Genomic DNA, 13,757 nt, shown 5'->3' with positions numbered 1-13,757 from the left:
CCAAGTGGTGATAACAAGAAAACCTCCCATTTCTGGAATACTTACTAGGTGACAGGTGCTCTGAGAAGCTCTTGATAACGTTTCATCCTCACAAATCCAGGGAGGCAGATAGTATTATTTATTGTCATTTAACACAGGAGAGTTCCAGAGCTCTAAGGGGTAGTCTGTTCTGTCCAAGATCCTGCAGTGGCAGAGCCGGTTCTGCCCAGGGCTTCGGACTCCAGAGCCTGACCAGGAGTGATTTCCCCATAGAAGGGGGTGGGGGCCACTCAACAAAGACACACACAAGATTGTGCCGGGAGAGACCGCATTATTCCTCAGACTCTCAGGCAGACTTGAACCAGCTTTAGGATATGGTCGGGGAGGAGGAGGAGAGAAGTAGGAACACCCCCTCTTCTTGTCCAGATCCAAAGAGGGGATCCAAGGTTCAGTCAGGAAGGCTCTTTTTTTAATCAATTGTTTTTTGTTTTCAGAACTAAAGTGGAAATGACCCAGTGAGGAAGGAAAATGAGCACGGCCTGCACTGGTCACACAATTAAAACATATACGCTGGCCAAAGGTACATCAGTCCTCCACCCATCTTCGGGGAGAGAAGGGCCCTTTTTGACCTGGAAGTCTATTAAAGCATTCCACTGGGGAATTCTCTGCCCCTTCTGAAGAGACACTGTGAGAAAACCTTGTTCTTTAGAATGCAGCCACACAAAGGGTTTTGTGCAAATACCAAGCCATGATTCTACAAATGCAAAGAAGCATTAGGGATGATATGTGAACAAAAGCTGGACAGAGGATGCATGCCCAGATGCTGTCTTGGCCAGGTTGCAATTTGAATGATCTAATGTTTTCTGGCTCCTTCTTGCTTTGCTTTTCCAATTTGGTTTGAATATTTGCATTGCTGTATTATTTTTCCCTGTACAATTGCTGTTGTCTGTACACAATTAGGTCATTTTCATAGTTGGGTGAGGAGATATGGCAGACTCGAGATGAGCTGCAGCTGGTAGCTGGTTCTCTCCTGGGATGTGTATTTAGATCCCCATCCCTTTGGTCCCAAAGACACTACCTGCACCCAGCATCTAAAAGTTTTAATGTAAGTCATCCAACCAAGTGGAAAGAACCACGACATCCACTGTAATGGATGGGTAAGCACATCTTGTTTCTATAAGTTGTGGGTTGATTTGCTGATCTAATCATACTGTTCCTTGGGCCAAATCTAACCCTGTATTGCTATGCTCCAGACAAAAGAAAGGACTGTTTCCTGGCGGCCTGTGGCTTCTTGGTCTGTGGAAGGTCTGCTGAGGTAGACCCTGGGCAAGGGAGAAGGAAAAGAAATTAACAGGGTGAGGAGGAAGGACCAGCTGCCCCCAGAGGTGAGCCCAGAAATGCATGTAGATGCTCAGGCCATTACAGAGGCTGGACTTTGAGCTAGGACTCTGAAGAGTGAGAGAAAGGGGATCCCAAAGGAACGGAGGCTTATTTGGCAGATGAAAGCTGATCAGGGCCATGTTCACAAAGTGTTCTGCAATCCCTCACTGGTGTAAACTCTCACTGATACACGCTGCACTGATAGAGCTTTCTCAACTAACTGGAGTTTGTGGCCCTTTGGGCAAGGCCAGGGCTAAAGTTTATGTTCGTGCTACCTTTGAAATAAGGGTGGGCTAAACAAATGGAAAGGACAGTCTGTAATTACAGTCACTGGGGAAGCCCCCTGACTCTTAAAGTGCTTCATAATCAGACATGACTGTACCCAGCTTACTGAATGGGCAGGACAATCTCTCTGGCTTAGCCTTCTCACTGTTTCCTGCTTGCTTCCTCTCTCAGTACCTTAGATCTGAATCTGTGACATTGGCCTTGTTTCTCCTCTCTTCTTCCTTCTTTTTATCTAAACCACTCATTCACCACTCATTTACTAGATATTTGATCACCTTCGATGTGTCAGACATGTGCTAGATGCTGGGGTTACAAGTGAGTAAGGAGTCTCTGCTCTCACGGAGTCTGCAGTCTAATGAGGGACACGCCCCATGAAGTGTGATGGGTGTCATGTGAAGGGAAACCCACACTCAGGTGCTGAGTGATGGCTGAATGATGAGGCAGCCAACTCTGAGAGATGGGACACCTTACCCAAGCTCTCACAGAGGGCCAATGACAGGGCTGGAGTTAAAGAGCTCATTCGGGAGTAGAAGCCTGGCCTCTTGCCGCCACCTCCTTCCAGAGCCACACTCAGAATCTTCTCCTCTGGTTCGTTCTCATCCAGTTGCACGTGCGTCATACTCACCCTTTTCCCAAGACTGAGCTATTCCCACCTCAGTAAAATTCACATTTGTCACTAAAGCCAGATGTCCATTCCATCTCTAAGAATTGATGTGCTGATAACTTGAGCTGATAGACATATAAAAAAGTACTTTGAGAACTAAACCACAACACAAACCGAAGTACCAAAACTACTATCTAACATATTAATTCAATCAATGAATCAGTCAAGGGATCAATCATCAATCAATACTAGGTTCTGTGGGGGTGGGACATGTCTTCATGTACAGTATGGCCCCATCACTAAAGGAATTTGTGGACAAGTTGGTGGTATAGGGTTAAGGAGGGAAGAAAGTCGGCATTTATTGAGTGCTTATTGTGTAGTATGCACTGTGCTACCTGCTTTTCCTTACAGTATTTCAGATAATCCTCACAACAATCTAGGAGGTCAGAATGATCTTTCTTAATGTATGGATGGAATGCCCTCCCCCAATCCCTGTCTGTTCAAGCACAATGTAGCATAATAGCTAAAAGCCTTGGAACAGGACTCAAACTTGAATTCGTATCCAGGCAGTGTCAATTACTTTCTGTATGACTGAGCAAATTACTCAAATTCTCTGTGCTTCAGGTATAAAGTTGGGGTGATAAGAATGGTGGCAATTTTATGCTTTGTTGTAAGGAGAAGGTGACCATACATGGGAAGTATTTGCCATAGTGCCCTGGTCCAGAGTAAGCACTAGATAAAAATTAGGTATTCTTATTATTATCCAGCTCCAATCCCTTTTTATCTGCAAAGCCTTCCTAGATCCCTCATCAGAATTGATCTCTTTTACTTCTGTATCCTCACATCACTGTGGGCATGCCTCAGCACATTCTTATGTGTACCCGGTTATTAGTGTCTGGCACGGAAAAAACTTCAATAAATGAGGATAGTTGGATGAATGAATGTTTCTGTCTCCTAGAACTCTATCCCATGCTCATAGAAGGCAGGTAGTATTGTGTTTCTTGCTATAAGGCAGACTAAACACCCGGATAGCCTAAATAAAATACAATAAATATACTTTGAATGCATGGCCAAACTCTCATGTGAATTAGGGAAATCCTCATGGACACACACACACATACACACACATAAAGAGGGGCTGGAATTTAGACTGGTAAACTGCCACTGAAACTCTGCTACTCTGGGAAGTCTGTCCATCTCAGTGACTTTGGGGTTTGGTTTCAGGGGCTTTACGGAGGACAGGAGACAAGGCTTAATGCCCTCAAAAGACGGTGAGTTGGAACTGAGACTTCTCATAAAAGTGAGACTCACAAGGGATACTACTCAATGAAATGGTAGACTAGAAAAAAATCCAACTGCAGTGAAGAAAAACAAGAAAATATCTACCTTGGCCTGTGCTCATAAGATGTTAAAATCACAAACTTCCCATCTCACAGGTTTAGGGTTTGAATTTATATTATCTACATGGTCTGGGAACTTCAGCTGAAAATTAGTTTAAATTGGTCCCAGATTGGTAACATCTCAGAGCACCTGGCATCTTCATTGGAGGGATAGTCACCCAGGTCTCCTCACTGGAGTCTAACAGATAAAGCCCCACTGAACATGAGATCACAATCTAAAATTACAAACAACACTAGGACACAAGTTACCATGAATGAAACCTAGTAGAAACTACAGAACTAGACATTAGAACAGTTATCATATATGAAATATAAATTGCTTAAAATGTTTAAAGAAATAAAAAGGGGAAACAAAAACATGAAAAAGAATAAATTAAATCTAAAAAGATCTGGCAGAATTGAGAAAGAACCAAAATACTACTTCTGGAAATAAAAAATACATAATTATTAAAATTAGAAACATGGTGAATAAATAAAAGTAGAGCAGATACAGGTAAAAAGAGAGTTAGGGAATTGGAAAATATATCTGAAGAATTTGCTCAGGATACAGCAAAAAAAATAAAAAATAAAAAGGCGAAGAAATGGGAAACATAAGATATTGAAGGGGTCAGGAAGAAAAAAAATAGAATATGAGCAAGGCAGCATTTAGATAAAATGGCTAAAAAGTTTCCAGAGTTAAGGGTAAGAAATAGGACTTGTTTAATCTTTGAATCTAAAGCACTTTGGCAAGTGCCTGGAATATAATAGATGCCCAGTAAATGTTTGTTGAGTTGAATTGACACATGTGCTGTAAAACTTGCTTATCCATTACTTCATACACCTATTTATTTTAAAAATATTCACCAAAGATACAGTTGTGAACAAAACAGACAAAATCCTTGTCTTCATTGAACTTATGTTCTGGATGAAGAAGACAGATAATAAATAAGTGAACACATTAATATTCAAGATATTTTTACATTGTAAGAAATGCTATGAAGGAAGTAAAAGGGTCATTTAACAGAAAGATTGGGAATAGGATATCACTGAAGAAGCGAGAGCTCAATGATAAGTCAAGTGAAAACATTACAAGTGAAGGATACAGCAAGTGCAAAGGCCTTGAGTGAGAAATAACTTGGCATTTTTGAGGAAGAGAAGTCAGTGTGTCTAGAGCTCAGTGAGTGACACAAAAAATGGTCTGGGATGTGATCTGAGAGGTGGGCAGAAGTAACAGGATTTTTTTCCCCCCTGAGAGCAGCAGGAAGTCATTGGAAGGTTTTAAGTACACGAGTGATGTGTTCTGTCACCCTGAATACTGGTGTGGTAATAGATTGTAGTGGTAGCAAGAATGGAAAGCAGGGACCCCAGTTAGTGATTTTAGTCATTCAGGCAAGAGATGACAGCAGCTTGGACTAGCTTGCTGGCCGTGAGTATGGAGAAAAGTGGAGGGATTTAGATATATTTTGGAAGTAGAAACAGGGTATTTGGAGTAGATATAACAGGTGAAGGAAAGGGGAGGTGGGATCAAGCATGATTCCTAAGTTTTGGGATTGAGCTGCTGGGTGAATAGCGGTGCCATTTTCCAGACGGAGAAGAGTAGAAGAGTAGCACTGGGCAGGTGTGGGGTGGGAACACGAAGCAGGAGTTCTGTTTTGCACATGTTAAGCTTGAGATTACTGTTAGACATTTAAGCAGATAGATGTACATGAGAATATGGAGGAGCTCAGGAAAATGAGCCCCAAGCCAAGGAATGTTCCTATTTTGAGGCTTATGTTTCCTTCAGGATCTTCCTATAATGTAGGCTCGGACAGGGGTACATGTAGGGGACTGACCACTTCTAGCTACAGACTCTGTGGGAATAGGGTCGATGTAGCTCTGGAGTTCAGGAGACTCTTCCTGGCCCATTGCCCAACTCAGCAGTGGAGCCTACAGTCTTCCAGGCCCACCTAACCCTCATGCTTTGGTAGCTGCTGTAGTTTTAAGCCAATGTGCTTTTTGAGGGAATGCCAAAAGACTGAGTACAGAACTCAGTGACAAACTCAGGCGGTTCTTATGTGGGGAAGGGTGGAGAAGTCATCATATAATCTGGCTCCCACCAGCTCCTGCCCACTACCTCAGAGCATTGTATCTCAGAGATCCAAAGGAGTAGAGTGTCAAGAACATGACGCATTCGAGATACAAAGGAAAAGGAGAACCCAGCACGAGGTAATGACCAGAAAATGCCATAGCCCATTACATAAGCGAAAGTGAAACCTCTGAGGAACAAATAAACAAAGGGTATCATATTGATATAAAAATACAAGAAGCTCACTCTGTGGTTGCTGACATACATCACTGTGGAAATAAACTCATGTCCAAAGTGACTACGGTTAAACTTGGAACCACATGACAGGAGCTTTAGGAAGTTCCAAAATAATCAAGGATAATTTGAACAAAGTAGCTTTCTTCCCCAGGCTTATGGCTTTGGGAGAAAGGACAAGCATCCCTCTCTGGAGAGGAGGGACCACAATTCAAGGGGACTAAGTGACTCAAGGTAGTTCATATGAAAGAAGGAAACTACCACTGCCTTGGAAAAGGACTGTAAGTTGACTGACATTAGTCAGGATTCAGCTCGCAAACCCATGAGACTGTAGTAGAATACTTTTCTTCTCAGCTACATATGTATTCATACTTGCTAAGAAATTTTTCTCCTTTCATTTCTCAGGAAAACCAAGACTGTCACTTGATCCTATACCTGATCATGTCACTCTGCCAACTAGGAAACTCAGAGCCAAACTGTGGCCCACCCTTAACTTATAAGTACATAAAACTTTAGGTAATATGTAGCTTGTGTGACCACCTCATTGTTGGCTTAATTTTGTTTTTATACCCTTATTTTTTCTTTCATCCCCCATTTTATGATTTTTAAAAAACCAGTATATTTAACATACCAGGTGTTTTGGAATGAAGTAGAATACAAGAAATAAACTTTCTGCCCAAACAGGCAGCATGAAAAACAGGTACCTGGTGGTGTTATGATGTCTCAATGAACCAAACAGGTTCTAACTGCTGTCTGTTAGACATTAGGTAGACAGGAATCTTGCTGCAGCTAGAACACGGTGGCACATTAAACGTTCATGAACAAAAGAGGAGGTATTCAAGGTAAGATGGGCAGAGCCAATAAAAACAATCAGCTATGCAATTCCAACTCCTTTAGGGGTTGATTTCCACCCAGCCTGGGAAAGGCTTCCAGGAGGAACTCCTTTGTCCTGCCTAGGTGGTTCTCTTACAGAAACTTGATTGTACCCTGGGCATGGCTAGTCCCTCAGCTTCCACCTACTGGGATCGACCAGACTCTTGCCCAGACAAGTGGGTCAGAACCCACCCTTGACCTCTGGAAAGGTTACTTTGCCTGCTATCTGATTATTTATTCACATTTTAGTAGTTTTATTCCTTTTTTCTGTTTTTAAAAAATTACAAAAGTAATTCAATTTTTTAAATCACAAAATACAAAGGCAATAAAAATTCAAATAATACCAAAATATGTAAAATATAAAATCAAACCTCCCCTTCTTTTCCTCTCTTCTCCCATTCCAACGCTCCTCCCCATTCATCAAAAGTAACCACCAATAACTATAGTATGAATACGTCTGGATCTTTTCTATACACATTCAGACATATTTACATACACATACATGTGCTTATAAAGTCTGTGTATAGCTTTATTTTTTTAAAAATAATTTTTCTACTCACATTACTCTGTAACTTGCTTTTTGCAGTCAGTAAAACATTGTGGACTCTACTTCTGTTACAGACATATCAACCACATTCTTTATAATGGCTACTGAATGAATCATGAAACTATACCATAATGTATTCAGCTTATTAGGGGACATTTAGGTTGTTTCTAATATTTTGGTAGGACAAATTAATGCTGCATCGAACATTCTTACACCTGTAACCTTTTACTTTTTTTATTTCTAAGAGCAGAACCGCTGGGTCAAAGGGTATGCATATGTATTGAATTTTGATGGGCACTGCCAAACTGCCTTCCAGAAAGACTGGCCAATTTACACTTCTACCAACTATAAAAGGGTGGCCTTTGTTCACATTCTCATCAACAATGGATATTGCCGTTTTTTTTTTTTTTTTTTTTTAATTTTGGCAGAACTGATTGGCAAGAGCATGGTAATTATTTTAGTTTGTATTTTCCTGATCAGTAGTAAGCGTGATCATTTTTAGTCTTTTGCTATGGCCACAATGAAAGACAAAGCTGAAGGAGAGGTTTTGATTCATTTCTTTTAGATACAGATGACCAATCCAAACAGTGATATTTTCAGCTACTGATCTCTAAGAAGATCCACGTTTGAATGTTATACATTTCCATGTTAGGAAAGTCAGTCATAATTGAACTCCCAAGGTCAAATTGCACATGATGTTTATTCTAGGATTCACATAATGGTTTTGGCCCAAAACAATTAAAAGATGTCAGAACTATATTCTGATAATATTCCCTTGTATCAACACTATCATACTAGCATTAACAAGTAACAGAAACAACTCTGACCAAGTTATGGATAATAAGTTCATTCTACAACGGTTGGGAGCCCATGATTGGGCGAATTAATGGAATGACTGGCTCCCAGGAACCACCATGGTGGTCTCATAGCAGGCACGGTATGGCTGGGAGGTCACCTCCACACAGCAAATGTTTTTTTGTTTTTTTAATTTTATTTATTTATTTATTTATGGCTGTGTTGGGTCTTCGTTTCTGTGCAAGGGCTTTCTCTAGTTGCAGCAAGTGGGGGCCACTCTTCATCGCGGTGCGCGGGCCTCTCACTATTGCAGCCTCTCACTATCGCGGCCTCTCTTGTTGCGGGGCACAGGCTCCAGACGCGCAGGCTCAGTATTTGTGGCTCACGGGCCTAGTTGCTCCGCGGCATGTGGGATCTTCCCAGACCAGGGCTCGAACCCGTGTGCCCTGCATTGGCAGGCAGATTCTCAACCACTGCGCCACCAGGGAAGCCCCACAGCAAATGTTTTAAGTTTCTTGATCTCTGTGCTCAAGAATCTACTTCTAGGGAGAAAGCATCTATTGGCTTAACTTGGGCCCCAAGAGAAGGCAGGCTCTTAATTACAGTCCCAACAGACTGAATCCAACAGGAAGAGATCCTTCAGAAGGAAATTGGGGTATTGTTAGGAAGTGAAGTGGATGCTAGTCAGCCAAAAACAAAACAAAACAAAGAAAACTATCCCCTACACTAATCTTTCCAACTGCCATTTCTTCTCTTTACCTTGTAAACGTTTCAGTTGCCACAGTCATCACAGACAATCTGACAGACAGCATAGCAAGCATCCAGAATGGGTACCTCATGGGGCAGAATAACAAAGACCATCTTATTCTTTGTATTTTGTGCTATGCTTGCTCAAGTACTTTCTACTATTCTGGCCCTGGGATCAAAACGCTTAAGTCTTAGAATAAGAACCATTTTCCTGATAGGTTATAATATTCACTTTTTCTCATTCTCCATTCTCCTTGGTTATCCTTGAATGCATAGAAATTCTGTGTATTCATTAATTCATTCATTCACCCATGTAACTACTATTTATAGAAAGCAACCTTGTGCTAGACATTGTTCTAGGTGCTGAGGGAACAGCAATGAAATGGAAAGACAAGGTCTCTGTCCTGGTAACAGATGAGATTGGAAGGAGTAAGCAAGGTTGGAATTTGGACTTTGGGTTTTACCTGAAAAGCAATAGAAAGCTATTCCAAGGTTTTGGGCAGGTAAGAAATATGATCAGATTATATTTTAGATACATTGTTTGAATTGGCATGTAGAGAATGGACTACAAGGCGGTAAGAACAGAGGCCAAGAGACCAGTCAGAGGACCAATGTAGTAGCTGGATGAGAAAAGATGTTAACCTGGACTAGTTTGGTGGCCAAAGAGAGAAAGAGATGTGGACAGAATAAAGAGATATTTAGGAGGTAGAATGAACAGGATCCTGTAGGTGGTGGGAGTGTTAGAGAAAAGGAAAGAGTCAGAGATAACTCTGACATTTCTGGCATAAGCAACTGGTTGAATAGCGACAACAATGGGTAACCCAGGAGGAGCTGGTTAGAGGCAAGTGGAGTAAAGGATGAATTAGCCGTGGGTCACACTGAGTACATGTGTGACTGTCGTGTCAAGTAAGCAGTTAGGTCGGGTCTGAAGGTCAGGAGAGAGATTCAGAATGTGGAGTTATTGGTGGTCACTAAGCCAAGGAGTTAGAAGACAGTGTCCAAGGAGAGGATGTAGACTGAACAGATGGGTCACCTACGTTGAACTCATACCTTCAATAAAGGAACTCTGGAATAGTTTGCATCAGGAACTGTAACTTCTATATTCTGTGGCGCCCCACATTAATTCTTCTCTGCTACAGTTTTCTACAGTCTCCAATACCAGCCGGCTCCTTCATTTAAGGAGGTTAATAACTTAAGCAACATTAATGGTGGACCCACCATTTGGCCCAGACCGTAGAAAGATTCTCAGCTAGTTCTGTTCAGTTCCATCTTGTTTGGAGGGAGACGTGTTCCTCGTCATGCCCACATCCTCACACAAATTATCCAGGTAAGTCTGCCACCTTTGGTTCAAGGGCTTACAGGTTTCCGGGGCCACTGGACACAGGGCTACACAGGCTATGGGTTGGTGTTGGTGGGATGCTGGGGTCTACCCTTGAGGATGTCCCAGCCCCGAGTCCCTTCTACTCTGTTCCTTGGTCTTCATGGCAAATTTGAGGATCCTCTTCCCTTCAGACAGTCCTCTCTGGTGCCACTTGCCCCACTCGTCTCCCTTCCTCACACCAGGGTTAGGATATCTAGTCATTAAATACGGAAAGACTGTACATTCAGTGGATCCTTTGGGTCTTTGTTTCTATTTCCATCTGAAGTGCCCTTAGGTACCACGGAGAGAGAAGGGGAAGGAAATACACAGGAAGCCTATTAATTGTCTGAGAATGCTGCCACACTTCCAGATGACAGGTTCACCTACTAATGTTTCAGGAATCAGCTAAGCTTCTGAAGTTCTTAATACTGCCAGGAGTAACTCAGAAGGCTGGGAATACGGGTGGAAACATCAGACACGCAAGCTGTTGAAAACCACAGTTTTGGTAAATATATGCACCGTTGTAAAAAACGTATTTGCAAAAATCTAGGTGTTTCCAGTCCAGCCCTCCCTATTAATCAAAGGATTTTCTTGAGCTCCATGGCCCAGTCTGTGATCCCAGTTCTGACCACTGCTGCCCATGCAAGTCTCAATGAATTCCTCTCAGAGCCGCCAGACTCCCTTGGCTGGCGACTTGTTCCTCTTGGGACAGTGTTTTCCTGAGCAGAGCAGCCCGGTCCCCAGCTGTGCAGGGCCCTCTCTCCGGTAAGAGGAAACCCTTTCAGCTTAGTCCATTAACACAAACATTCAAAAGCAAACATTCAAGAGCCACAGATCGTGTTCACATAAATAAAATAGGATTGAGAAAAGCTTCACCCCAAGAAACCAAAGGGGTGTTTAAAAAACTGCCCCTCTGCCGTCCAAGTAGGCAGGCAGCAAAGCCACAGCGATTCCAAAGCCTTGTGTGCTTGGTAGAGCTGGGTGGCTGAGGCCACAGGCCTTTGAAGAGGAAATGCCATCCCTGGGACAGGCAGGCAGCCAGCCCGAGTCCTGAAAGTACCAGAGAGAAGCAGAAAGCAGTGAAAGGGAAGGGGGAGCACAGCTGGGAAGTGAAAAATGGGAGGAAGGTGCAGGGAAAATAAATGGGGAGATTCTTCCCAACTGTGCTCCCCACACCCAGACCAAAGAGTCACTAGACAGAGCAATTCACTGTGCCCCTGAGATGGAGCTGAGGCGTGGAGAGTCCTGGGCAGCGGGCACAGCTCAGAGTGACTAAGGCTCCGAGGAGGGGTGTGTGTCCTCGCCGAGGGGTGGAGATGGGTGGTGGTGTCTGGGCTGAGAGATGCCTTTACTTTGAAAGCTTCGGAGGAAATTAACTTTACAAGGTGCCTCCCTGTCTCCCAGAGTTATTAAAAGAAAGGAGGGAGCAAAGAAGAAATGGAAAAATGGTAATACCTCAGGAAGGGCTGAGTGATCCCAAATGAAGGAAATGGGAGGCAGATTAAGTGATGAATGTGCAACCTCCCCTCAGGGAGGAAGAGCTCCGAGTGTGACCTTGTGCAAATGGGGAAAAACACACACACACACACAAAGCACAACAACCAGTGTGGCCAAGGACAAAACACATACATACACCCTCTGAATATCTAGGATGAATGACTAATTAAATATCCTAAGAACTGCCAAGTAAAAAGTCTGTTGGTACTTCTGTCTCAACAGGGCAGCACTGAACGCTAAAGGAACAGCAGCGAGTAAGAGACGTGCTGTAAATCATGGGGTCCCGAGAAGGTACAAATCTGGGAGCCTTTGCGAGTCCTAACAATGGGGGCCATAGATGGATATCTAGAAATCAATTGCTCTTCTGGTGACGAAGAGAAAAAAAAAAGCACTAGATCTAAACACTCTGTAAAAAAAAAAAAAAAAAAAAGCACAGCCAACTGAAGCCATCCATTTCACAGGGTAGGAAGCCAGGTGTCTTCCTATATGTTAAAAATCTCGGATTTAAATTCTTAAAACCCTCCTGTCTGACAATAATCCTCAGATCAGATGAGGCCACCCTCGCCCAACTCTGGCAAGCCCTGTCAGTATTTGAAAGCGCCATCCCTAGAAGCTTGTGCCTGCCCAGACACGTGCACCACAACTGCCTTACATTCAAAGCTGTGTTCAGGTGGGATAGCAAATCGCAGGGTTGGGAAGAATACAGCGGGAGACAAACAGCCCCCTTACGGCACCTCTTCGGTCTCTTCACTTCTACGCCCTCTAGTCCCCCAAGCCCCTTTGGATGGCAAAGCTGGGACCTTCCCTAAGCCCCTTTGGATGGCAAAGCTGGGACCTTAACGCCTCTGCAGGTGACTCAGAGTGAGTGGCCTCCTAGTGGAGGGGCACCTTTGTGCTTCCAGACAGTGCTGAGTTTGCCTGGTGGTGCAGGAAACATCTCCAGCTGGTTTCTGCAGGCTCCTTCATCAAAGCTGCTCTCTGGGGGCTTCCCTGGTGGCGCAGTGGTTGACAGTCTGCCTGCCAATGCAGGGGACACGGGTTCGAGCCCTGGTCTGGGAAGATCCCACATGCCGCGGAGCAACTAGGCCCGTGAGCCACAACTACTGAGCCTGCGCGTCTGGAACCCGTGCTCCGCAACAAGAGAGGCCGCGATAGTGAGAGGCCCGCGCACCGCGATGAAGAGTGGCCCCCGCTCACTGCAGCTAGAGAAAGCCCTGGCGCAGAAACAAAGACCCAACACGGCCAAAAATTAATTAATTAATTAATTAATTAAAAAAAAGAATAAAGAATAAATTAAAAAAAAATATTTAAAAAAAAAAAAGCTGCTCTCTGAACTTCTCTACAGGGGAAGCCCTTGGAGGCTTAGGAGTTTTCTTTACCAATTTAACAGAGTATCCTGACTGAATTACTTCAGGAAAGACGGTGACCAACCAAAGTACACGAGGTCATGATGCACAGCTCCAGTCTCCATGGGCTAATTTTTATTTTCAACTTTCCTAATTATTTTGTGTGTGTATCAATAGACTTAGAAACAATCAGCCACAGCATATTGAATGTTTACCAGGTGCTAGATGCTTTATATATACTACTTTATGTAATTTTTAGCCTGAGACAGGCACCATATTATTTCCTGGGTTAATTGAGACTCAGAGAGGATGTACAGCTTGCAAGAGGATATATGACTAGAAAATCAGAGTCAGGATTTGAACTCAGTTCTATTTCACTCACAAACATGTTCCTTCAATCCGTATACTGGATTGGCTCTTGGGACCAAAGACGGATTTACTTCTGCAGCAGGGAGAAATTGGTACGAAATCCCATGCTGAGCTGAACCTTTAACTAGTATAACTCGATGTTCTGTCTCTGACATCGACCAGCAGGAACATCAGAGAGGCAAGGTTAGGACACTGTATTTAAAAAGTTGAATAATTTCCTAAATATCTCCTAATCTCTCATTGACATATGTTGAGCCCATTAATATTTTCAGTCTACATCAATCTCTTGAATACTAG

At 43.2% G+C, this 13,757-nt stretch overlaps 1 protein-coding gene across 3 annotated transcripts in view; it reads left to right on the top strand.

Moving 5' to 3' along the window:
- LOC309604732 (uncharacterized protein) overlaps nucleotides 1-13,757 on the top strand; it is a 36,549-nt gene that overhangs the window by 18,877 nt on the left and 3,915 nt on the right. The window contains exons 1-2 of one of the 3 annotated variants that reach the window (XR_014231029.1): nucleotides 1-10,215; nucleotides 10,535-13,757. The exon at nucleotides 1-10,215 is cut by the window's left edge and continues 18,877 nt beyond it. The gene's annotated coding sequence lies outside the window, so the exon portion shown is untranslated. The other 2 variants (XR_014231028.1, XM_082339677.1) reach the window with 2 other exon arrangements.

The sequence above is a fragment of the Balaenoptera borealis genome (assembly GCF_965194805.1).
Source record: "Balaenoptera borealis genome assembly, chromosome: 1".
Lineage (NCBI taxonomy): Eukaryota > Metazoa > Chordata > Mammalia > Artiodactyla > Balaenopteridae > Balaenoptera > Balaenoptera borealis.
This window is presented reverse-complemented; position numbering and strand designations above follow the sequence as displayed.